The sequence below is a fragment of the Dermacentor andersoni genome, chromosome 4 (genome assembly GCF_023375885.2).
Source record: "Dermacentor andersoni chromosome 4, qqDerAnde1_hic_scaffold, whole genome shotgun sequence".
Classification (NCBI taxonomy): domain Eukaryota; kingdom Metazoa; phylum Arthropoda; class Arachnida; order Ixodida; family Ixodidae; genus Dermacentor; species Dermacentor andersoni.
In genome coordinates this window covers 11,384,123-11,394,981 of record NC_092817.1, presented here as the reverse complement: position 1 = coordinate 11,394,981, position 10,859 = coordinate 11,384,123, and positions in this window count along the sequence as shown.

Genomic DNA, 10,859 nt, shown 5'->3' with positions numbered 1-10,859 from the left:
AGATGCACAAGAATCCACACGAATCCTGTGTGACTCATGGATTTACACGCGAACAAGCGACGCTTTTATACCGCATCAGGACCGACTCCGCGTACACCCCAGCTTGGTTATTCAAGACTGGGCTTCGCGCTTCCCCACTCTGTGTTTTCTCTGGGGACATTGGCGACATCGAACATTTCATTTGGCTATGCCCGCAGTTTGACCCAGAAAGAAAAGCGATGGTCGACCAACCTACAAAAGAGCGGTCTTACGCACAGGACCTTTGAAGACGTTGTTTTCCCCGGAGGGCCCGCGGCATTCAGGAAGAGAGCGCAACGACTGCTGATAGCCTTCCTGCGACACACGGGGCTCATCGACACCTGATGACACACCCCTGATCTCAACTTGAAGGATGATCAGGCGGAACCATTGCCGGCTATGTATGCCAGGCTAACCCCGCCTGCTTCAACATCACCACCACCACCACCACCACCACCACCACCTTAAGATTGTTAGCCACTTTATGGCAATACGGCACAACTTCAGGCCTCTTCTTTTGTGTAACACAGTTACTTTTGTGACGTTTCCCTTTCAGTTTCTGAAGCAATACCTCAGAGACTGACGTCACCACCACACTTGGGTAACCCGCAGCCTGCAGCCTATTTAACTGTGCAATGAAAGTCTGGTTCGCAGTGTGATGACAGGATTTCATCAACGAAGATTCTAGACACATCAAAGCAATGGCGCGGAGCGTTTCACAGTCTTTGAGTGCACAGACGCATAAGGTAAAAGTTCCTTACGTGCACGTGGCGAGTACATCCAACAGGCGTGACCTGTTGGTAAGGATGGCTGCATATCTAAAAACTGGATCTTACCGTCCATAGATAGCTCATGTGTGAAAGTTAAACCTTTGCCATTGTCACTGAACAGAGTTAAAATATCAGCTACCGTAACGAAGCAATCGTTGTTAGTCTGTTTTATCACAACAAGAAAATCGTCAACATATTTAAAAGTTTGAACCAAGTCATTGTTTAAAGCACTCTGTCGAGCGCGGTCGATGAACAATAAAAAAATATTACAGAGAGCAGGCGCCACACATGAACCAATACAAACACCATTTTTCTGAATCAATAGCTTATACTCGAACCAGATAAAAGTTGCACTTAGATAAATTTCGAGAAGGGACATGAACTTTTCCGAGGACAACCCGGTTGCATTGTGAAAATCTACCTTGCCACTTTCTTCGATGCACGTCATCACACTACGAAATAGCTCATCGTGCGGTATTGAGTAATAAAAATCTTCGACGTTCACAGAAAAAATGTCGGCTAATGAATGGTTGTCTTCAAGAAAGGAAACAACATCGAAAGAATTCTTTATGCCATAAGGATCATCAATAGTTAAATGCTTCAACTGTTTTTGTAAAAAGCGGCTAACCAAAACTTGCCACTGACTATTGTGCAGAAAGGCACATCCGGTGTGTGTGTTTTTGCAGTGAAAAGAAAAAACCTATAGCGCAAGCACCTTACATTGTTTGACATCTTTTACAATCTTGGTGAGGCCTATAATTTCCAACGAAGAAATGGCTTTGCGTTTTACCTTCTGAGCTTTCTCGTTTGCCAGAATGAAGTTCTTGTCGACAGCCTGAATTGCTTTTTTTTGTTGAAGACCGCAGCCGGAGCTATCACGAAACCAACAATAAAATGACGCCAGTTGAGTGTAGCGCCTTGTCCTGGGGGTCGTCTCTATTGTGTCCGTTGTTTCGCGCTAAGCAAAGTAATTATGGATTCGCACCAACTAGCCCGCCAACGCATAGCGCCTCGTTCCTGCTTCATTTATCGTGCGGTGGCGGAAATGTGCGTTTTTCGAGTCTGTAGTGTTGGCTGAGGTCTCTTAACGTGGTCAGGCGATCGGCCCACGACCACAATGATTCTTGTTGCTGCTACGTTTCTATCGTAGAGTCCCGATCCGGCAGATCCGGCGCCCCGGTCTCGAGTGCGGCGGCCGCATATCTGCCGCGCCTCGTCAAGTGACACCTCATGCCGCGGCGTGGGCCGCCTCGTTGCCCGCGAGCGAGATATCGGTGCGTGCCGGGATCCAGAGGAGCAAGAGCGTAGAATTTCAGGGTCCCGAGGGCGATGTCCAGTCACCGTCGTCACAAGTTTGGAGTATGCAGGCCGCTTCCCGCGAGACGCGGCCCGCAGTCGGTGCCAAAGACGTTCATTTAAGAGCGGCATACACGTATACTGACACACATCCGGGGACTCAAGAAGGCATGAGAGAGGTTCGTCGAAGAAACCGAGTGGCACGTAACCAGTGCTCCTAGTCAGCGGGAAAGAGATCCACTGCAGAGTGGTGCGTACCCAAAGAGCAAATTGAGGACCTTGAGACTTCCATATATCTGCAGTTCCAGGTCGAGCATCAAACCTTGAATTTATCCGGCGATATGGATTCTAGCAAAATGTCTGTTCTCCGCAGCCAATCATACTGATTTCTCATTTCGCTTATTTCTTCTTTTCTCGTGCAGCACAGGGGAGGCAGAGACTACAAATACGGCGCCTTCCAGTGCACCCTGCCCTCCCGACTGGCACTTATCTTAGAGAAATGGGGAGCTCAGCCTGTGCAATCCGGTTACAAAATAGCTAACGGTTTGTTTCAAAGCAGAATCAGTTACGAAATCACTCTGGTCTTCTGCCGGCATCCACACTTTGCTTACAAACGTGAGAGCGGGTTTCTCTGCCGAGACGTCGCCGCAGGCAGCAGCAGCAGCGAAGCAACGAGGCGCATCCGACAGTACAACAGTGGCTCAAGGCGTCCCTTTCCGAGGGACGGCGACAAGCGAGGCGAGAGATGTGGAGAGGCCCAAATATTTCCGCCGAGCGAACGCGAAGACATCAAAGGACAAAGCCTCGCCGAAGAAGGACGAGACGAGCTTATTAGCTTAACAACAGTCGCTTCAAGAGACGCGGGCACCACCGGTGATCCAAACGCGAGCAGCTCGCTGAGAGAAGCGCAGGCACGCGAGACTAAGCACAAAAATTTCTGCCGCCTCTTCTCTCAGCCTCCCGGCCCCCATTTTCCCGTCCTGTTCTCAAGAGTCGACATGCTGAAATCGTACAAAGGCCTCCCTCTTACGGGTGCCAAGAGCAACGGCGAAGTGGTGTGCTTGGCGAACTCTTATGTCGTTTTTGCGATGCTTCTATTCGCCATTGATAGTGGACGATGAGGTACGATACAGTAAGAAAAGAAGGAGCGCCGAATAAGGACAAAGCTCGAGATGCGTTCCGAAAACAAAGGAGAACGCAAAGTTGAATTCGATGCAGTATGAGGGCGCGATGCCGTAAAATATGACAGTCTGAATACAATAAGGGATGATAGAAATGCGCAGCGTGGTGTTTAGGAAATTCTAGTTGCTGGCAAAGTTAGAATATACTGCGGATGAAGCACTCGTCTTCAAGCAGAAGGAGCGCGACCCGCGGAGGCTGTGCAGTTTTTCCCTCTTTGCTCGAGTAAACACGAGAAACCCCAGTAAAGAGTAACACGCGAATCAAATAATACTCCGCTGGCCGCGATCATCTGTGCGTGCAACTGATGTCGTGCTACGTCGGTTCTTTCAGCGAGTGCATCGAATCCCGAGCAGAGAAGCCCGCGCGCGCTCCTGTACGCTAGGGAGTCGCATGTGTTCTTCACGGCGGATCCACGAGAAACAAGAAGAAACGCCGAGGACATGTGTGGGCGCGTCAGTAAACAACAAGCACACGCCACGGCGGCCGCCTTCTCGGCAGCAGCACTTCACATTCGATGCACGCTTTGTGCGGGATGGCTGCCTTTGAAGGGCGGCCGGCCAGACGCAGACGCAGCAGAAGAGTCCGTGTGACGACACGAAATTCGTAGAAACGGACGATGAGGTGTTTCCCTGTTCTCCTCGCTCGTTTTACAGGCGTTGACGCACGAACTGAACAAGCTGGACGAGCATGAAGAGGGCTTGACGGCGACTGTATCCACCGCAGTCACCAGGCTAGCGTCGGAGATGAGGGACACATAAAAGAGGATGGCAGTCCTCTTCCAGGTCGGCGGTCGCACCACTGCACCAACAACACACACATGGCGAATCGGCTTGTATGCGTGCAGTCACCTTTACTACCGCTATAGACGGGCTGGTTAACAACTGCGTTCCCTACTGAATGAGGCGATGAAACAATAAACGCTACCTAAATATACTCACGGCAAACGACATGCGCCTTCAAGCGCACCATTCCTTCATTAACGTGAAAGTTTTCCGAAGTGTTCGCCTATTTGTTTACGATGATAATAATTATTGACGGTTTGGGCGCCATTTTACGACCCTTTCTTACGAAATTCGCCGGCACGCGTATGAAGGCCGCCTTCTGATTCGAACTGCCCACGTCTATTGTCGGGCACAATTTAAAAAAAGGGGCGATTACTCCTCCCAGGCGGATGCACATGAGCCTCCACCAATGAGGGCGCAGTCTAGACTGACGTCACGAGCCGGACGGCCGCTAACCCCGCCGATTGAGAAGATGGCCCCCCGCACTTCGAACTGGGCCGAATCGCGTCAGTCGCGTGCGTCTGCACCTCGTCAGAATGAATTCCCAAACTGTTTGTGGTGGTCTATCATGCCGGAAATATTATTGCGAGTTGTGCGGCGTGCGTTTATTTTGAGCTGTGATCCGCCGACAAAAGATTGCAGCGAGCATCTCTGACATTACGCTACGCGAGCTGGCGAGACTTAAGGCTTGCAAAAAAAAGTGAGAAGGAACGAAAAAAAATTGGAGGACGCTTAAGCTTCGTCTTTAAGAGTGGAACACGATAGCGTTCCCGTCGACCCGCCAAGGGGTGTAAGACAATGCGCTACAGCGCAGCGAACACTTATGAGGCGCCCCTCATCGGACTTTGCACCCACCAATCACGCGGTGAGCGCCGAGCAACGCAGCGTTTGGCGCGGCAACAAAACGTGCGCCTGAGCAAGCGGAACGAACCGAAGAACTCGGTGTCTCGGAGGGAGAAACGATCTACGCGAGCCAAACGTCGTGATCGGCACGGACAGCCGGGCCGCGACGCGCCATGAAGGCCGACGCGATCATGGGGCTGACGCCTCGATGGGATCGTCCTCTATCTCGCTTGGGAGCACCACGCAGACGCATGACTCCTCGGAAGCAGCTCCGCACACATCACAGGGAACGCTTTCCCATCAGACGCGCTACGGCGCAGCGATCACGCCAAAGGCGTCCCGCATCGGACGCTGAACCTAGGAATCGTGCTGTGAGTGGAAAGAGGAGCCGCGTCGCCTAAACACGAGGGTTCGAGTGACGCACGCTGGAAGTTGGAAGGAGAGAGGGCGAGAAAAACTATTAAACGCTACGGTAGTGGGGCATCCTCGCACCGGTCCCCGCACGGCCCGAAGGGGAGAAGCGGGCGAGTGGCACGCCACGTGTCGGGGCAGCGCCGCACATTGCGAGGAGGGGGTCTTCTGTGTTTGCCGCAAGATGGCTCTGCGTGTGCGCGGAGCGGAGAAGAAATGTAGCGGAAACGTACTTCGCTTCTCGTGTAACTGCGGCTTCTGTGAGCTACATGCTCATAATTACCGATATACACCGCAGAATAACTTTCTACGGCTCGTTTCTAAGCCAACACCGCATTCACTAGAGGCGCTTTTGTACCGATTTGAACCATCGAACTCGTGGCTGAGTGGTAGCGTCTCCGTCTCACAGTTCGGAAACCCTTGTTCGATTCCCACCAACTCTTGCAAGTTGTTTTTTGTTTATGAAAGGCCTCCCGGGAGTTATCGCTCACGGCCAACGCCGCCGACGCCGACACCATCGACACCGGCTTTGCTGCGACACGAGCTCCTTAACGCTGTCGCATTAAAAAAACCCATCAGATTCTCGAAAATAAGTTTGCGAAAACACAAAAATATATAATCTTATGCTCTTTAAAACAAAAAAATACCTATTTAAAACGAAGACTGAAGCATTTTTGTATCTTTCCTGCCTCTATCGTTTTCTCGCCTCAGGTTTGTAATGGTTTCGATAAATCCATTGTTTTTTAAAGTACTTGTTAAGTAGCAACTGACTCATTTTAAGCTAGGAAAATGAATAGTAAATGTTCCGTGTACATGTAAAACAGCGCAAAAGCCATGCAGAGCTGCTCTTTCTTCTTTTGTCCCTTGCAATGAAGCTAAAAAGCAGAAAACGCGCAGCGTTCTAGAAGGCACGGGGTTATTTATCTCTCGCGATCCGGCATGCGCTGTAGCATTCCAATCTCGAGCGCCAGTCATCAAACCAGTCATCAAAATACAAAAGTCTTTATTTACAGCGAGAATTACACGTTTTAAAGGGCCCCTCACCAGGTCTGGCCAATTTGATGAGCTGACAAGCGCAGTGCATACAATGCGCGTTAACGATCGTGTTTGCAAAGTATTACATCGCTACTCGCTGCGGAAAGGTCCGAAATTTCAATCTGAACTCCGTTTTCCCTTTCCGACGCATCGACTGCGCTCCAAGCCGGACGGTGACGTACGCGTGTACCTGCGCCTACGTACTCGTGTTCGCATTGTGACGCCAATCATCGCGACACGTGACTTCGAGAATTATTCAAGGCAACATCTGTTATTTGTGAGCTGTTGCTTGAATAGACGAATTTAAGTTTAGAGAAATAATAAAACACGCAAATGCAATGTCTGCGTGTTTCTTTTCTTTTTTTACTTCGCATCGAAGTATCGTCTGCATGGTTCCTACGTCGTGCAGTCGCGTGCGCTGGTACCGAAACTATGCCATTTTCTACCGTGTTCCAGCACGTGATCAAGCCGTGCGATCCGTTCATCCTGCCTCAGTATTCGTGTAGCACTGAATTATACCGATAGTCATGTGTCCTTGTGCACAGCGCGCAAACTCATGCGCTGCGCGAAACTAGACAATCACAACAACGCCGTCAGCGAAAGTGCGCAGCGCCGAAAAAAAGAGCGAGGAGAAAAAAAAATGAAGGCGGGGCCCGCGACGAAAGGTTGTGGTGGTCTTGAGGTCACGCGATCCTTGAGGTCCGGTATGGGAGAACGCAGGGAAAGAATTTCGCTTGCGGAGGCTAGACGGGGCGTGTGGAGAGAGTGTCTCGCTTGGCAGTGGAGCTCGTCTGCTGAAGTCATGGGTTTGCGGCACTCAATTATTTCTATCTCGGCTATTAACGAGCCGATTTGAACAATGTTTGCGGCAGAACGCCCTCTAGAGGACACGTAACAACTTCCAGCGTATAAACCAAATTTGCTATGGGGCCTGGTGGGGGGCCCTTTACAGCACGGTTTTTTGAGCGGGGCTATTTTAGTCGCGGAGGCAATCGGCTGTCGTGCTTCGGTCATCTGGGCGAGGTGTCCCCTTTTTTCTAAAGTTTTATTCCACTATAGTTCATGTAGAGAGACCTAAAGTGTTCTACACCAAGTCACACAGCCGGGGGCGTAGTGTCTTGGGATGCGACACCTTTAGCGCCGTCTACAGGCTGCATGTGGAAAACTTGGCGCCACACGTGACCGTACCACAATTTCCGATTTGTGCAGTGCTCTCAGGAAAAGTGGCACAGACAGTTGTGGGACAGTATAGGCTTCGACAGAAAGGATGTTGCGAAGGACGTATCTACAAACTCGTTATACGTGATCTTAGCCTGGATTTCATTCTTCGCCAAGAAGGTCACAACCACAAGAAAATTCTCGCATTGCTTCCGTCGATACATTATGATCCGTCGGCGAAAATTCACGAGGTTAGTTACACTGCCGAGCATTTCCGCCAACTACGCGAAGCAGGCTAACTGTTCCAGCGCCTTGGTTTTACAAATAACCCACTGCGACAGAGTATATATTGGAAATTACTAAGCTTATAGGATAGCGCCTACGCAGGCCCACGTGAAACTGCCGTCAGCTATTTCTAATCTCCACTCGTCCCATTTGTGAAAAGGAAAACAGCTGGGCCTGCAAGACGATAAAAAATGTTTTATAAGTGTTCCACTTTTCTCTGAAACTGTCACATGTACTTACGGTGCAGAGCTGATATGCTTTAAGCGCATTCAAAGCAACGAAGAATGAGATGGAGTGTGAAATAAACTCAAGTGGGGCTTCTAAAATTAAGACAAAAGTACGCAGCACTCCCTTCAGGCTTTACCGCGAGCTGACCCCGCAAATTTCTCTCCGGCCCACTCGACGGACATCCGGGGATGATTCAAAGGCAACTCGCTAGTGCTTCGCCCACAAGGAGTGTCAAAAGGAGGGAAGAAGAGCGCAAAAAGGAGAGTGGCGGTTTGCTCACCGACCCAGCTGCCGCGGCAAGAGCACGCTCAGCCAGTGGGCACAGTTTGCGGCCGTCGCCGCGTCATCAGCGCCAAGCGGCAGACTCGTTGCCCGCGCTCGCCGGTGCTCCGGGTCGCGCCTGCAAAGCGAGCGTTAAGTCTGACGAATCGCGCCGTTAGTCGCGCAATTAAGGCGGCGGCGAGCGAGTGCGCATCGTGGCAGCCCGAAAGCGAACGCAGCATTACGGCCGAGTGATTCTTCGGCATCTGTCTTCGATGCGCAGCCGACTCGCTGTGCGGCTGCTCGCCTTCCCACGAGCACACTCCGGCGAAGATCTGCGCTGCCCGACAAAAAAAAGCATCGTTGTTATGAGCGCGCACCCTGCAGAGCCTCATTTCCTGCTATCCCCGTCATCGGTTTTCCAAGATTGCAAGAAAGAGTCTGGATAGCGAAATAACGGAGGACTATCGTGGCACATACGCGCCGCCGCCGTCGTAACGCCTAAATAACGCAGCACACCGTTGCTATTTTATTTCTTTTTATTTATTTATTTATTTATTTTCACATACTGTCAATCCCTCATGGGATTATAACAGGAAGGGCAAGTACATATGGTAGTATTTGCGAACAAAGAATATAAATAGATTATATAATCATAAGTGTGTTATTGCAAAGGTTTTGGTTTCACTAAACAAGAGAATTAAGTAGTTCATCACAAATGCACTATTTGGGTACAATATACTATAACAAGGAAGAATCCGAGAAAACAAGAAACCAAACAAGAAAGAAGAAAAAAAAAACACCTGAAAGCACATTTGATATACAATACCTAATGAACATGACAAACAGGATGCAGTCATGCGTATGATGCATCATACAAAAGGAACACTCATAGATTAAAGTGTTAGGCTATGAAGATCGGTAACAAACCTGATTATGTAAGTCAGAGCTGTAAGGCAAGGGGGTGTTCTTCCACTGAATTAGCAAATGTATCTAATGAGGAGCTGTTACTAATGGATTCACTCAGTTTATTCCACTCTCTTATCGCTAAAGGAAAGAATGAATTCTTAAAGCAATCGGTATGAAAAGAATGCTCATTGAGTGTTTGTGTGTTTTTATGCCGCGTTGGCCGTGTCTCATTTCTGGAGATGTATCTAGAAGTATCAATATTAAGCTTGTTGTGTAAGAGCTGATACATAAGTTTAGAACGGGCTAGTACAGCTCGGTTATGTACTGTTAGGATTCCGGCTTTGTTAAGTAGTTCGGTGGGCGAGTCTGTTAATTTATGTTTGTTGTATATATACCGTAGAGCTTTCCTTTGTACACCTTCTAGTTTTTAATTAGTTGTTTAGTGTGTGGAAACCAGATAACATTTGCGTACTCAAGGACTGACCTGATGAAAGTTTTGTAAGCCAGAAGTTTTGTATCGGGTGGTGCTAGTCGGAGGTGTCTTCCAAGAAAGAAAAGGCGTTTCATTGCAGTTGCTGTAACATTATTTATATTGGGAGTTCCATCTGAAGTCATGTGTTAACGTTAATCCGAGGTACTTGTGTTCATGAACTCGTATTAGTGGCACGTCGTTAACGATATACATAAAGCTCGAGTTATTTTTTTTTTCTGGTGATTGAAAGAACAGCAGATTTCTTAGTATTGATGGTCATCTGCCAGTGGGCACACCAGTTAGACACAGCTTTCAAGTCGTCGTTTAATGTTATATGGTCATCATACGAGTTAATATTTCGATAAAGGATGCAGTCGTCTGCAAATAGCCTAATGTTTCCTGTGATTTTTGCGGGTAGGTCATTAATAAAAATTAGAAATAAAAGGGGAGGCAGAACGCTTCCTTGGGGGAATTCCGATGTTACCCGGGCTGTCTGGGAAATCTGTCCATTCACTTCCACAAACTGGGTACGGTTAGTAAAATAGTCGCAAATCCAGTCAATTATGGGGCCTGTACCTAACGTAGCCTCAAGTTTCCTTATGAGCTTTTTGTGTGATACCCGATCAAATGCCTTCGAGAAATCGAGTAGGATGAGGTCTGTTTGTCTGTGTTGGTCGATATTAAATCATATGTCATGGGTTATAGTTCCAGTAGTTGAGTGATTGTAGAAAGGCCTTTGCGAAAGCCATGTTGATATGGTGATATGATACTCTCCTTGTCTAAGAAAACGGTTATATGTTTTAGTATGGTGTGTTCTAGAAGTTTGCACACGGTACTCGTAAGCGAAATCGGCCGAAAGTTGGACGGGTCGTCTTTGCAGCCTGACTTATGTATTGGGACAACTTTTGCGGATTTCCAATCCTGTGGAAGTACAGATGATGATAATGATTTGTTAAATATTATACAAAGGTATTTCGTCATCCATTCTGCGTATCGTTTCAAGAAAGCGTTGGGTATTTTATCCGGGCCTGGCCCTTTTTTTGTGTCCAGGTTTAGGAGAAGGTTCAGTACTCCGGCCTCCGTGACGGTGAGGGGGCTTAGTGTGCTGTTAACGGTGATGTCAATTTGGGGTAGTTTCCCATCGTCAGATGTGAAGATAGAAGAAAAGTAGTTATTTAGTGAATTAGCGCTTTGTTTGCTAGTTTCGGG